This window comes from Gorilla gorilla, chromosome 1, assembly GCF_029281585.2.
Source record: "Gorilla gorilla gorilla isolate KB3781 chromosome 1, NHGRI_mGorGor1-v2.1_pri, whole genome shotgun sequence".
Taxonomy (NCBI): Eukaryota; Metazoa; Chordata; class Mammalia; order Primates; family Hominidae; genus Gorilla; species Gorilla gorilla.
Genome location: NC_073224.2, coordinates 94,793,195 through 94,807,756, shown reverse-complemented (window position 1 = coordinate 94,807,756; position 14,562 = coordinate 94,793,195). Strand labels below are relative to the sequence as shown.

The window sequence follows — 14,562 nt, the reverse complement described above, 5'->3', positions numbered from 1 at the left end:
GACTGCAGCAGCACCTCAAAACTTGTTAGAAATGCAACTTTTCTGGCCCCAACCCAGACCCATTGAGTCAGACTCCAAGGCCGGGCCTAGCACCCTGTGTTTCAACAAGTCCCCCAGATGACTCTGAGAGGGGACTGAGAAACACCCGTGTAGTTCCCTGTCAGTGAGACTGGAGAATGGGAAGATGCAGACTCCTGCCAGAGATGAACCTTCCCCTGGCTGCTGATGTCGGGGTGGGTGGGAATATCAGGATCACCTGATGTCAGGAGTTCAAGACCAGCCTGGCCAACATGGTGGAACCCCGTCTCTACTAAAATACAAAAATTAGCCAGGCTTGGTGGTGCGCGCCTGTAATCCCAGCCACTTGGTAGGCGGAGGCAAGAGAATTGCTTGAGCCTGGGAGGCGGAGGTTGCAGTGAGTGGAGATCGTGCCACTGCACTCCAGCCTGGGCGACAGAGCTAGCTAGACTCTGTCTCCATTAAAAGAAAAAAAAAAAAGAAACAAAGAAAGAAAAAGAAAGAATTGTGTGTGTGTGCTGCATTTTTGGAAGTCCACAGGGGTTACATCTTCAGCATCCATAGCCTCCATCCCTGCTGCTGCTGCCCTGGGTGGCTGCACTCCCAGCTGAGAGGCCTGAATCAGGCCTGTGGATATAGTGTGCTTGGGACACGGTGGTTTGGGCATTTTAGGCGAAATCCAGGTTTTGTTGAATTATTGAGCATTTAGAAAGCCACAAATATACACTGTCCTTCCAGGAATGTGCATGATAGACTGGCATTTGTCACACTGCACTAGCTACCGCACCCTATGCAAAAAGAAAAAGAAAAAAAGAATTGATTAAGGAATCAGATGCATGCACTCAGCCAAGTCAGCCACCATCCAGGCTCGGGGGATGCATCCAGGACAAGAGGCGGAACCGGCTGCTTGCTCCCCAACAGGTCCACAGCTCTCCTGGGCACTGAACTCCTGGGAGCCCCTGCTTCGAACCAGCACCCTTTGCTGTGGGAGGGGGCCGTCAGCCTCCCTGGAGCAGGTCTTCACTAGGTGGCTGGGAGAACCCCCAGCGCTGGGCAGGGGCACCCCAGAGAGAATGCTCGTGGCCCCTCCTTCGCAGCTCTGAAGGCAAGGTGTGTGCCCCAGGCTCCATGGGCAGAGTTGGCTAAAGGCTGGAATCCCCTTCACTTCAGCCCTAGCTTGGTGGTTCTCAAACTTTGCTGCACTTTGGAACCACCTGGGGACCTTTAACAAATACTGGTACGTGGCTCCCACCCCCAGACATTCTGACTGAATTGGTAGAGGGTGTGACCTGGGCATAGGAGTGTGAACATTTCCCCAGGTGATTCTAATGTGCAGAAAAGCTTGGGAACCAATGGACGCTGTCTTTCGAGGTCTAGTTCTGATGTTTATGGAGCAACACCATCCTAGAGGTTGAAGGTGGAGTAGGGTCCCTGGAACAAGAAAAAAAAATACGTTTGGATAATCAAAGTCCAAACCTAGCAAACAGCTGGTAAAGAAAGGAGGGGAGAGAGGTAGGGGTGGGGGCTGGAAAGTGCTGGATTCACTTGTGGAGATGATGTCAGACATTCCTCTGCGATGTTAGAACGGGGAAATGCATGAAAATAACCATGGCTGTGAAAATGGAACTTTTTGGGAAATGGCATATTCTTGGAGGGAGAGGGAGCCGGGAGGAGAGAGGGGGAGAAGGAGAAAAGGGAGAGAGGAGAGGAGTGGTGGGGGGAGGCCCTGGCGCAGAGAGAATAAGAGGGAGAGTCTGCTCCCAGACCTCAGGAAACTGGAAAAACAAAAACAAAAACAGAAAGATGTGAAAAGAACTGCAAAGGAAAGGAGAGAAGCTTTGGGTTGGGTGAGGAATGGGGAAAGAGGATAACTGCTGACACAGCAGAAGCCTGAAGCAACAGAAGAAACGGTAAACCAGGAGGGAGAGAATAGTACACAAACCACAAACAGCGGGCCAGCCAAAGCCACCCCGCTTCGGGCTTTTAGGCCAGTGGGAGGCTGAGTGCACCCCTTCTCACGGCAGCCCTCAGGCAAGGGAAAAGACACTGCAATTTGCCTGTGTGTTCATTCCCTTCCGTCCTGAAGGTTCTCTCCCCTCCTGAAGGTTCTCTCCCCTCCAAACTTTGCAGAGCTCCTAGAGGAAGGAGCTCTGGGTCTGTGGCTGGAAAGCCAGACCCTCCCTCTTTGAAATCTCCCTGCTGGGGAGAGGGCTTGTGCTGCCATGGCAGCCAAGGGGTGGTGCCCCAGGGACAGGCAGATGAGTTGTGGGTGCAGGCCTCTGTCTCCATGACTGTTGGGGTGGAGGCAGCTCCCCCTCTCTAAGGTTGGCACCAGCCTGATTCTTAGATCTTACCCTAATGGCTTCTCTCAGGGAGAGACATCCAAATATTGAGTCACAGAGATAAAAAAAAAAAACAAAAACTTTGAAGACAAAACCAAGAAAAATTATACAGGTTCTTAAATTCCTAGAGGAAAGATTTGACTCCAACTTTGTACAAAATCAGGAGACGCCTCACAAGTGGGTATGATTATAACCCACCTGCTATGACAAGCCATCAGCAAAGTCAAAATACCAGCCCATGACACGGCCTCTCGGTTCTCAGTGTGCCCTGGGAGTGGGCAGGCAGGTCCCATCTTTGCTAGTGGGACAGCACAGGGTAGAGCAGGTATGAAGACCCTCACCAGCCCAGCCTGCAATCAGTGCTCCCCTCCAGTGGAACTGTTTTCCTGACAGTGTCAAGATAGGTGAACCATTTGGGTTTATTCAAAGCTAATGTCAACATCAAGTGCTTCATGATGCTGAGTGTATCTACCAGCCAGTTTCACTCTTCCGTAGTATGGCAGGCCCCTCAGCACCTGGGCTCAGGCTGTCCTTTCGCCCTGGACTGTCCTCTCCCCCAGACTGTCCTATCCCCTGGACTGTCCTCTTCCCCAAGACTGCCCTCTCCCCTAGACTGTCCTCTCCCCTAGACTGTCCTCTCCCTCAGACTGTCCTGTCCCCCTACACCTGCCCTCCCCCCAAGACTGTCCTCCCCCCCGAACTGTCCTCTCCCCTGGACTGTCCTCTTTCGCAGATTGTCCTCTCCCCCTCAGACTGTCCTCTCCCTCAGACTGTCCTCTCCCCCTGGAATGTCCTCCTACACTGGACTGTCCTGTCCCTCAGACTGTCCTCTCCCCCTGGAATGTCCTCCTACACTGGACTGTCCTGTCCCTCAGACTGTCCTCTCCCCCTGGAATGTCCTCCTACACTGGACTGTCCTGTCCCTCAAGACTGTCCTGTCCTCTCCTTCTGGACTGTCCTCTTCCCCCAGACTGTCTTGTCCCACAGACTGTCCTCTCCCCATGAACTTTCCTCTCCCCCCGGACTGTCCTCTTACACTGGACTGTCCTCTCCCCCAAGACTGTCCTCTCCCTCAGACTGTCCTGTCCTCTCCCTCAGACTGTCCTCTCCCTCAGACTGTCCTCTCCCTCAGACTATCCTGTCCTCTCCACCTGGACTGTCCTCTTCTCCCAGACTGTCCTCTCCCTCAGACTGTCCTGTCCCTCAGACTGTCATCTCCCCCCAGACTGTCCTCTCTCCCAGACTGTCATCTCCCCTGGACTGTCCTGCCAGCTAGGTTTGAGGTGCTCTGGGGATTCACAGGACAATGCTTTGTGCCCCACAGTGGAAAGCCACCTTGCATGCCTCCAGACAGCAGTTTCCTGCAGAAGAGCCACCTGGGGCCTCCGCTCCTCACCGCCTGACTAAACTCCCTTCTCTCTGTGCGGCTTCATGTCCATCCTGACCAATGGCCTGGCCTCACAGAGGAACAAAATGTGGACTGGCTTTCCTCAGAGTAAGAAACGCAGCAGAGCCTGGGGTCAGTGCCAGCTACTGGCCCTTCTTTTTCAAGAGAGAGGAGAGAAGTTAGGAGTGGGGCTCACCCTGGGTACCCAGGGGACTGTTTCCTGCAGATCTGCAGAGAATAGGCCAGTGCGTTCTGCAGGAATGCCGTAACCCCAAGGGTGTTCCAGTGAAGGCCCTTTCTGTTCTGAAAATGCGCCACAGCAGGGTATGGCCACTCCATAACAGAAGTGGCCATTGTGAGGTGAGGGGTCAGCACAGGGCTAGGGTTTTTCGGGGGCAGAGGGGAATTCCACTGCTGAAGAGAGGGCTAGAGGGGCAGGGTGACCTAGGGGCCACTGGGCCCTGGTGGGTTCTAGGGGCTGTTGAAGGGTCAGAAGTCCTTCTGTGTGACCAGAACTGGAGCTCTCTGATGGCAGCCGACATCAGCCCATCAGCCCCTCTACTCTCCTGGCCGCGCTCTGACAGGACACAGAGACGTCCTCCAGCAACCAGGCTAGGGAGGAAAGCACACACAGGCGTGAGTAGCTGGGAGGCGGCTAGATGCCAGGCAGGCTAAGACAAAGGTGTGGAAGCCCAAGGGAGAAGAAGGGGGAGGAGAGGATGGGGCTGGGGCCTTCCTGTGGGAGGCGGGCTTTGGCTAAGGCCTAAGGGAGTGGGAGAGGTCAGTCAGGTCGTGACTGGGGAAGGACGCCTGTCCAGGCATGGCAGGGGTGAGAGCAGCTTGAGCACAGGCAGGGAAGAGATACTCAGGAGCCATCGCAGCCTCCTGGCAAAGGCCTGTTTGGCCCCGGCAGAAGTAAAGCTGGTGGGTAGACAACTTTCTGCATTCAAGTACCACTTCGATGTGAAATCGGTGTTGAACAACCCTCCGAGGGCTCACATGGTTCCTTGAACTTGGGTAGCTCTGTCTCAAGAGAGTCATGCTGGAAGAGGTCCCTAGCAGGAGCTACGCAGGTGTCAGCCTGCAAAGTTGAGTCTGTTTCTTCGGAAGTCACAGAGCATTGCTCTTCTTCAGTGACCAAACACACCTCGTGTCCTCAGAGTCCTTGAGCCCAGTAGCCCTGGGGTGCAGGAATCCCTCCCACAGTGCTCTTGACAGGAGTCAATCTGGACCCTGAAGCTCTTGTGGGTCCTCTCAGTGTCCCTTCCACTAGAGGAAGAACCAGTGTTGACCCTTCCCAATGGGATCCACATGTATTGAGCCCTCCTATGAGCCTAGGGGTCTACGTGGCCTGTTCCTCCTTATACGGCTGACTGGACAAGGGGTGGATATGGTCAGTCCACATGCTCAGCATGGACAGATGAGCTGAGCCCCTCAGGAGTCTGAAGAGGACGGGGAGTCGTGGATGCTCGAGCTCGAGCGGCTTGGGGAGGCTCCTTGTGCTGCTGCTGAGCAGAAGTGAGAGAGCTCTGAGGGCTCAGAGGACTATAATCCCAGCACTTTGGGAGGACTGACACAGTTCCAGAATTTCCTGTCCCGGTCCCTGACAGGAGCATGAAGCTTCACTGAGTATCTGTGGGACTGCCTGGGGCGCTCTCACAGCTAGCTTCTCTTTGAACCAGGCTGAGTGGGTTTCTGATCTCCACAACCAAGACATCCTTGATAAGCGCACAGCCCTCGGGCCTCTCCTAACCTCTGGGCTCAGGGGGGAAAAGCCAGCTTATCACAGAGGTTGGAGGGTGGAGCTGGGGTTCTTCTGAGGGCAGCTGGCAGACCTCCCACTTTTCTCTCCAACCCCAGACTTTCCTCTCCAACTCCAGACTTTCCTCTCCAAACCATAACTGAAGTTTCTGTGTGACTCTGGGAAGTTCACCAGCGTTTTCCAGCCGTTTCCTGGCACCTGCTGCTGCTGGCCACACTTTAACTCCCTCAGGCACTGCCAAATTTTCCTTGGTGCTCCAGAGCCAGGCAGGCTCCTCCAGAGAGAGCTCAGCTGAGGTCACGTGGAAAATAACCCCAGAACAGGGCCCGGCCCCAGGTTGCCTCAGCCAACCTCCCTTTGTTCTTGTTCATTCTCTCTCTCTCTCTCTCTCTCAACTGGCCTGTCTTACCATGTGTCAAATTGCATTCCCCTAGCCATAGGAATACTATGCAGTAAAAGTTTGATGCAACTTGTCTGCATCTAATTGCTCTGGGAAAGCTTTAAAAATAGAGAACTCCAGGGATTCCGTGCCACGACGACATCTTTGTCACTGTTGGCTTCCAGACTACAAGCCCTTCCAGTGGGAAAACTCGCAGCACAGACAAACCTTGCTTTACACCATAATACATTTCTGAAGAGTCACAGATAATCTGCTCATTTATATTCTGCCTTATTCCAGAAAAAAAAAAGTCACAGCATACACCAAGGCAGCAAACTAGAGATAAAGGAACATTAAAAAAACAAAAACAAAACAAAACAAACAAGCAAACAAACAAAAAACATAAAATAGAACCAGGAGAGAGACAAAGGCAACGTGGACACCATCAAAATCCTACATGCTTGCTATGAACTTTAAACTTTCCAGCAGGTAGTAGGAAAAGAGAAATTCAGTTGAACAAAGAGTTGTGTATACACTGAACTTTGGAAAATTGAATCATATTTCAAATATATTAGTGGAATTGTTTTTAGTAGACATCTGGTTTTGTTTTTTGGTTTTTATTTGTTTGTTTTTGTCTGCTCAACAGCCCTTCACTGGGGGAACTGGCCCTTCCCGACTTGGTGTGATTAGGGTGGAGCTGTCAACCACAGAATCTGACCCTGGTGACAAGGTGGTCTTTGGACCCAAGCTCACCAACCAGACTCTCTCCTAAAAATTTGTGTCTTGAATGGAGACAACTGGGGTCTATGCATGGCTGAAACAGAAGCTCCCATGAAGGTATCTTCAAAGAGAATGTCCTGCTGCCCAGAGCCAGCCTGCTTCTTGCCTTCCCATGGCCTGATTTTCCAGGTTTTCTTTTGAGTCTGTGAACTTCCAAGTATCCTCCTAATAAATTCCTCTTTGCCTAAGCTAGAAAAACTCTATTTCTATTGCTTACAACCAAGGACTCCTAAAGGTATAATGCTAATAAGTTCATAAGGAATATTAGAATGCTCTCAAAAAGCAAATATTCCTTCTGTGTTGTCTTCTTGGAAAGTCATAGTCCAAGACATTTTCTTGGTGCCCATTTGTGATTTCATGATGGTTGGGGACAGGCTGAGAAAGTCAAGCATTGATGGACGAGGTAGGGAAGACGACCTGGCTGTTGAGGGTGCATGGGCAGCCACATGAAGCTCCCTGGTCAGGAGGGCTGAAGTCACCCACCAAACCCCCCCAGGATCAAGGCCTCAGACACTGAATATTGTTTGTCTGTGCTCAATAAAACCCCAAGTTGTCATATTTCCTGTTAATTGCATAACTGGTTGAGAAACTAGGCATAATTCTGTGTCTCTTCCTTTCAAGTGGGGAAACAGCCCATTATCCTCACTGAGACCTTGGCGACGTAAGATGAACAGGACACGTCCTGGGCTCACAGATGACTGCAGGGTCAAGATTGTTGGCCCTTGCAGCGATTCTCTCTTAAGAGTGGCCTGCACTTCTCAAGCTTCAACTTCCTGAGTTCCAGCAACCAGATCCACCTGGTCTGTGGGCATTGCACTGTGAGTCTGTGGGCAGGATAGCCTTGAGAAAAGCACTGTTTGAGAATGGCTCCCCAAATACGGATTGCAGGAAGGCCTGTGACTTTGGTCACGTTCCTGTTTGGGAAGGCACTGATGTGACCTTGAATTTTGTATGGCCGAGATTAATTCCTTGTTCATTCATTTATTCATTTAGCACATCCCTAATGAGCAGGTATTGTGAGTCAGACTCTGTGCTAAGTGCTGCAGAGAATCCTGGGTGAATAAGGAACAGCCTCTGCTTTTCCAGAGAGAGAAACTTCACTGAACTGATCAGATTTGTTCTAATACATGCAAAATACAAATACATGCAAAAAAAGACACATGTAGTCGGTGCCATGCATGGTAGTAAGGGCTACTGTTGCTCCAGTTAAGGAATCGGACAAGACTTTACTTGAGCTGGATCTTGAGGACAGTCTAAGGTGTCAAGAAGGGCAGGGTGGCTGGGAAGGCATCCTTGGAGGAGGGAACTGCCAAAGCATTATGGGGTGTAAGAGTGGGAGTTTTCAGCCAAGGCCCCAGGAGATGCCAGATCTCACATTCCAAAGGATGGGCCAGACCGCAGGCAACATTCACCAAAGAGGTGTCCAGAAACTGGTTAGAGACTTTTAAACTCTTCAACCACATTAAGAGTGTAAAAGAATTGAGAATTGGAAACTTTGAAAGAGGATGTTAGAAGAGGATTCCTCTGGAGAGAGCTTTCTGGAGTCCCACCCCTTCCACCCTGGGGCGAGATGTGCCTGCCCTTTATCTTAGGGCTAAGGGAAAAGAGTTTTAAGTGAATTTCTTGGGGCACGTAGTCCGTGTTCTTTGCAGTTTGGGGGTAACAGTGGACCAGTGACGCACTCCCATTTGGGAGACCTAACGAGAGAAGGTGGGCTGGCTAGCTACTCTTCAGCAAAGACGACTTAGCTGAGGACCAACCTGCACTCCAGCTTTGTCAGGATACATCATGTACGGGAATTTTCTGTGCACCAGATATGTCCATGAATGGGGTCATCTTAAGTCCCATCCAAGTGGACCATTTAGAGTGGCAGAGATACCAGTAGAATCAGCCAGAGGTACCCCTAGATTTCTAAGGGCTGGGGAAGGGGAGGACAACCAGCCGGAATGGAGAAGCTTTAGTCCATGTGAAGAGACAGTGACAAGGCATCCCTAGCAAAAAGGGGGAGTTCTTCAAAGAACCCACAAAAGTGCTCAGGAGACTTTAAGCACCTCTCAGGAGTGCTAGACCCTATGACTTTACCCACAGAGTAACACCTTTCCTGCCCCCTTTGTCCTCCCCTCTTTCTCCTGCTCAACTCTGAAGGGGCAGGTACCAAAGTTAGCCATGGTGGAAGTGGATGACCCCTCACCAGTGGCCTCAGCCAGGACGAGGCTGGGAGCAGCAACCTGAAGTCAAGTTCAACATTCTGATAATTAAAATGGACTGGTTGTTTCAATTACCCAACAGAATCTGTGTTGTTCTTGTTTTAATTTAAAATGACCACAGAACTTTTTATTACCTGAGAGTTGCCAGAGAAATCAAGGGGTCTGTCCAAGTTTTCGTCCAGGAGAAGGAAAAGAACTAGACCCACCAAATAAATTCATGGGGATATTGACAGGAAAAAACCAAACCTGCTTGATGACTACTGACCAGGAGGCACTCTTGTTTAACCTGACAGTGGTTACAGGGACAGGACCAAAGCAAGATTCATCTGTCAGCATGGGAACTACAGACGCGTGGGGGTGGGAGGGGACCAAGGAGGCAGGCAGAACATGTATGGGGTGTTTGCAATGCATCATCCTAGGGTGGTGAGGTTGACAAAAGCCACTGAAAAGAGTAGGACAAATACGGAAAATATGGAGCACCAAGTTCACAGCATCACAATGAAGTCTTTTGTCAAAAATGTCTCTCCTAAATCTAATCAAGCTTTTAGATCTAACCTCCACTTTAAGGCAAAAGCTGGAAAGAGGATGTTTTAGGCCCTTCAGACTACTATTGAAAAGGGAGAGTTCCCTGATTCCCCTGGCAGCAGGCGAGACAGGGGTGTGGTTCGCCTGCTCAGTCGCCCCGCAACCCCTAGGGACACGTGCAGAGGCCGGCGCATCTGCTTTTGGGCTCTGTCTCCACAGCAGCGTCTAGGGGCGGGTGTCTGTGACTCCGGAAGCCCAGGTAGACGTGTGTCACAAGGCTCTTTCAGATTTGCTGTCTGAAGACGGCTTGTGTGTTAATCAGCTCAATGGACCCTCTGCCTTCTGTATCCCCAGCTCTTGCCCAGTGTCCCGAAAGAATCGGATCACACGCAAGCTCGAAGTATGAGTGCAGGGTTTTATTGAGTGATAGAGGTGGCTCTCCGAGAGATGGATGGGGAGCCAGAATGGGGGGATGCAGTGGGAAGGTGGTCTTCCCCTGGAGTCGGGCTGCCCAGTGGCTGGACTCTTCTCCGACCGTCCCCGGACGAACTCCCCTCGGTATCCAGGCGTCCCTCCTGGTCTCTCTTTCTCTGTCGCATTGTTCCGCCGTTGCTGGTCTGCTAGTCCCAATGTTCCCTATTGGGGGAACTGCCAAGCTACTTGTGTGTTCCCGCTAAGGTCTTGGGTTTATACGGGGGCAGGATGCAGGGTGCGTGGGGGATCAAAAGGCAACTTTTTGGGCTCAAAAACAGAAATGTCTGTCCTCAATTAGGGCTGTGGGTCTTCAGGCTTGAGGGTGGGGCCTTTGCTGGGGAACTGCCCTCTTCTACCCAGTATTTCCCTGTCTCCTGTCTGTATCACTATAACAAAAATACCCTAGACTGGGTAATTTATAAACAACAGAAACTTATAGCTTACAGTTCTGGAGGCTGGTAATTCCAGGATCAAGGCACCAGCAGGTTTAGTGTCCGGTGAGGGCACTTCTGCTTCCTAGATGACTCCTTGCTGCTGTGCCCTCACATGGCCGAAGGGGCAAGGGGCCTCCTTGGAGCTTCTGTTTTTGTTTTGTTTTGTTTTGTTTTGTTTTGAGACCGAATTTTGCTCTTGTTGCCCAGGCTGGGGTGCAGTGCTGCGATCTCGGCTCTCTGCAACCTCCACCTCCTGGGTTCAAGCGATTCTCCTGCCTCAGCCTCCCAAGTAGCTAGGATTGCAGGCACCCATGACCACACCTGGCTAATTTTTGTATTTTTAGTAGAGATGGGGTTTCACCATGTTGGCCAGGCTAGTCTTGAACACCTGACCTCAGGTGATCTACCCGCCTTGGCCTCCCAAAGTGCTGGGATTACAGGTGTGAGCCACTACGTCCAGCCCTTGGAGCTTCTTTTAATTCCATCATGAGGGCTCTGTCCTCATGGCCTAATCCTCCCAACAGCATCACACTGGGGAGTAAGTTTTAAAATAAGAATTTGGGGGTGGGGGGAACAAACATTCAGACCATGGCAGAGGAATAAATTAAATGACACCTGAAGGAGGTAATCAGATAAATCCAGAAAGTGATGTGTCACCAAAAACCCAACACAGTTTCTTCAGCAAATCAAAGACATGAAAGAAAGATGTCGGGCAGGGAGAATCATGCTAGATGAAAAGAGGCTTAATTGGAGCTGACAATAATTCACTAATACGGGTTTCTTGAGCTTTGACAAATACTGTGTTATGCAAGATGTTAATATTAGGGGGAACTACTTGAAGGGTGTGCAGGAACTCTCTTTCCTACTTTGCAACTTTTCTGTAAATTTAAAATTATTCCAAAATGAAAAGTTGACAGGAGAGGAGTGGAGAGGAAAGGAGAGGAGGTAGAGGGAGATTTCAGATACAAAAACATAATTCAGTGTGTGGATACTGATTGATCCTGGTTCAAAGTCCCAGCTATACAAGACACTTTTGGGAACATTGGGGAAATTAAATTTGGGTTGTATGTTATTGATTTTAAGGAATCATAATTAATCTTGTTAGGTTAAGTTTATATTAAAAATTTCCTTAAGAGATACTTACGAAAGTGTTTGGGTAAAATGTCATGCTGTCCTTAATTTAAAATTTTTGCACAAAAAAGTTTGTAAAAGATGAAAGGCTGGGTGCAGGGGTTTATGCCTATAGTCTCAGCTACTGGGAAGACCAAGGCAGGAGGATCACTTGAGGCCAGAAGTTCAAGACCAGCCTGGGCAACACAGGGAGCCTCTATTGCTACAGAAAGTAAACAATAACAAAGTTAGCTGGGTTTAGTGGCACGTGCCTATAGTCCTAGCTACTCGGGAGGCTGAGGCACGAGGATGGCTTGAGCCCAGGAGTTCAAGCCTACAATGAGCTATGATCACACCACTGTACTCCAGCCTGGGCAACAGAGTGAGACCCTGTCTTAAAAAGAAAGAAAGAAAGAAAGAAAAGATGAAGCAAATATAACAAAATATTGATGATTGTCATATCTTAGTGATGGGAATGTGGAGTTTGTTACACTTTCCTCTCTATTTTTTTGTATGATTGAAGGTTTTCATAATAAAAAGCTATATAATTATGTGTCAATTAAAAAACAAAGAGTATTGAATGCCTGTTACTTGCCTTGTGTTTCATAACGTTGTTTCATTATGTCCCCAAACAGCCCTGTAAAAAAGATTCATTACTCACTTTTTAAAGAGGAGGAAAATGAGGCTCAGAGAAGTCCGATGTCTTATCCAAGATCATAAGCCAGACTGGGCAGAGCTGGGATTTGGCCATGAGAGCCCACTGTGTCCCACCGTGCCTCTGTGGGAGGAAAGGACCTGAGGTCCGGGTAATTAAGTTGTTATGGAGACCCCGGGAGCAGGGAGTAAACAGAGGGCCCCTAAGCTTATATCCCAGGGGACCAGAAGATCGTCAGGGAACGCCAAAGGCGGAGCTTGTTTGGGAAATCAAGTTAAGGAATTTCACTTTAGACCGTGATAATGGCCAGTGTTTTACACTCTTTTACTTGCCTTGCTTTACTTGAATCTTCATGAATCTACCCTTCTTGCAGACAGAATGTGGTCCTTTTTACAGATGGCAGACAGGCTCAGAGAGGTCTTATCCAAGGTCTCACAAATGCCAAGTTGGAGAGCTGGGACTAAGACCCAGCCCCTGGAGATGGTCTTCTCCATCAAACACCCATCTTCACGGTGGGGAAGGAAGCAGGCAGGAAGAAGTCCTGCACACCATCACCCAGCTGTGCTCAACTGTGTTGGATGCCGAGCGACAGCAGAATGCACCTTGTTCCTGCCCAGGGTGCTGGGTTGGTTGCAGGTGCTTCCACCAGCCTCACTTGGGGTGCCCGTGGGGCCCCTTCAGGCCTCTAGCTCCCTACTGTCTGCTTGCCCACAGCCTCCAGGTCTGAGATTCGCTCAATCCCTCTGCCTTCCGTTTCTGCTCCATATCCCCTGATCAGATGGCTTTCTCGGACCTGTTCTTGTAAACTTCAACCCCCTCCCTTCCCATCTTTCCCTGCTTTATTTTATTGTCACCTGTCACATTACACGTAATGTATTTCTTTTTCTCTCTCCCTGTCTGGAATATAAGCTTCATGAGGGCAGGGATTTTGTGTTATTTACTCCCATCCCCAGTCAGGGCTCCATAAATATTTACTGAATGAATAAATGTACACATAAATCAATGAATGTAAAAAGAATGAAAGGATAAATTGTTAGGAATTTTTTCTCTACTTTTGAAATATACTGTTGGGAAGTCTTTTAACAGGAAAAAAAATAAATATATTTCCCATCAGTATCAAGCAATTAAAATGCTCTAAGTATGACGAGGTATTATAGAGCTGGAGAAGACTCAGCCAGCAAGTCTGAGGGCTGGGAAACACCCCCTCACTTTACAGGTGAGGGCAGAGGCCCAGAAGGGTTGGGCTGCGGGTCTCAGGTCTTGCCCTAGGCGGCAGCAGGTGGAGCATAGCCTGGTCATGATTCTGCTCTTTAGGCTTTGGAGAAACTCGTTCTTTGTTTAAATCTTGGTGTTTAAGTCTTGGTGTTTCCAAAGTTTAACCCCACAAAAGAAAGCTGCTTGAAGAAGTCCTGGATGTTGTGCTTAGGGAAAACATTAACGACCACCCAGCTTCAGGCCTGCGGTTACCCCTGCCTCTGCTTCCTCCTTCCGGCATGTGGGAGGAACCTGAGAAGTGTCCTCACCTGGCCTGAGTGGGCAGTTTGGCTCTAAAACCAATTGATTCACCCAGACAAGCTGCAGCCGGCCTCCCTGGAGAGCTGTTCCTCATGGCCCCCCACCTTGTTCTCTACACAGCGGGGGTGCTCCCTGGCGTGATCCTCTAACTTGGGGTCAGGAAGTGAGGCCGCCTACAGAGGGGTCGGGAGGAGGCTGAGGGGAGCTGCAACAGGAGAGCAGTGCTGATCTCCCTGCGGCATCCCTGGGTCCTGCCCTCCTTCATAACCTCAGGAGATGCCTGTTCAGGCTTTTTCAGATGTTCTATCTCCTGTTTTGTGTAATGTGGAGGAAAAAATCACACTTGTGGACAGCAGGCACTGCACAGGGCTCAGCCCTGCACTGGGAGGGGCTGCAGTTCTTCCCCATCCCTCAAGTACTTCCCTCAAGGACCTTGTTTCAGAAAGGGGCCCCTTTCCTGGAAGGGAAGGTGGGAGGGAAAGCCTGGCCGAATGAGCTTGTTCAGGAAAAGGCAGACAGGGTTATGGGCAGAAGGAGAGAGGGGGAGAGAGATGGATTGATTGATTGAGAACTTCTTAAGGAAGTGGGGGAACAAGGTCGCACTCACTCAGTTTTGTATTTTCAACAGTGCCTGAGACCAGACCTCGAGAAGCAGGGCTAACGAATGAACGGGTTCCCCAACCTTGGGTGAAGTGATCAGAGGAGTAGCAGAACAGAGCAAGGAAGCCAGTGTGACCGAGAAATGAAGAGATCAATGCCACAAAATTAAAGAGAACACGGGGGTCGCTCATTCCAAATCCCCCACCAGGAAGCCCCTATCAGGAGGGGAGGAGGAGCTCCTAGGAACTGAACTTGGATGCAGGCCACTTCAGCTAGAGAACATTTCTGAGGAACACCAGACCTCGTCTCCTTCCGGGAGCGGGATCCAACACCTGGCCAGACATATCGGTGCTGAACAAAAGTGCACTGGGGGC

General features: G+C 50.1%; 1 long non-coding RNA gene across 1 annotated transcript; it reads right to left on the bottom strand.

Moving 5' to 3' along the window:
• Positions 1-9,801: 9,801 nt before the first annotated feature.
• On the bottom strand, positions 9,802-12,282 carry LOC134756472 (uncharacterized). Its single transcript, XR_010129180.1, has 2 exons — positions 12,080-12,282; positions 9,802-10,036 (listed from the first exon to the last, which is right to left on the bottom strand). It is a non-coding gene; the product is annotated as an uncharacterized lncRNA (long non-coding RNA).
• Between the last annotated feature and the right edge of the window lie 2,280 nt (positions 12,283-14,562).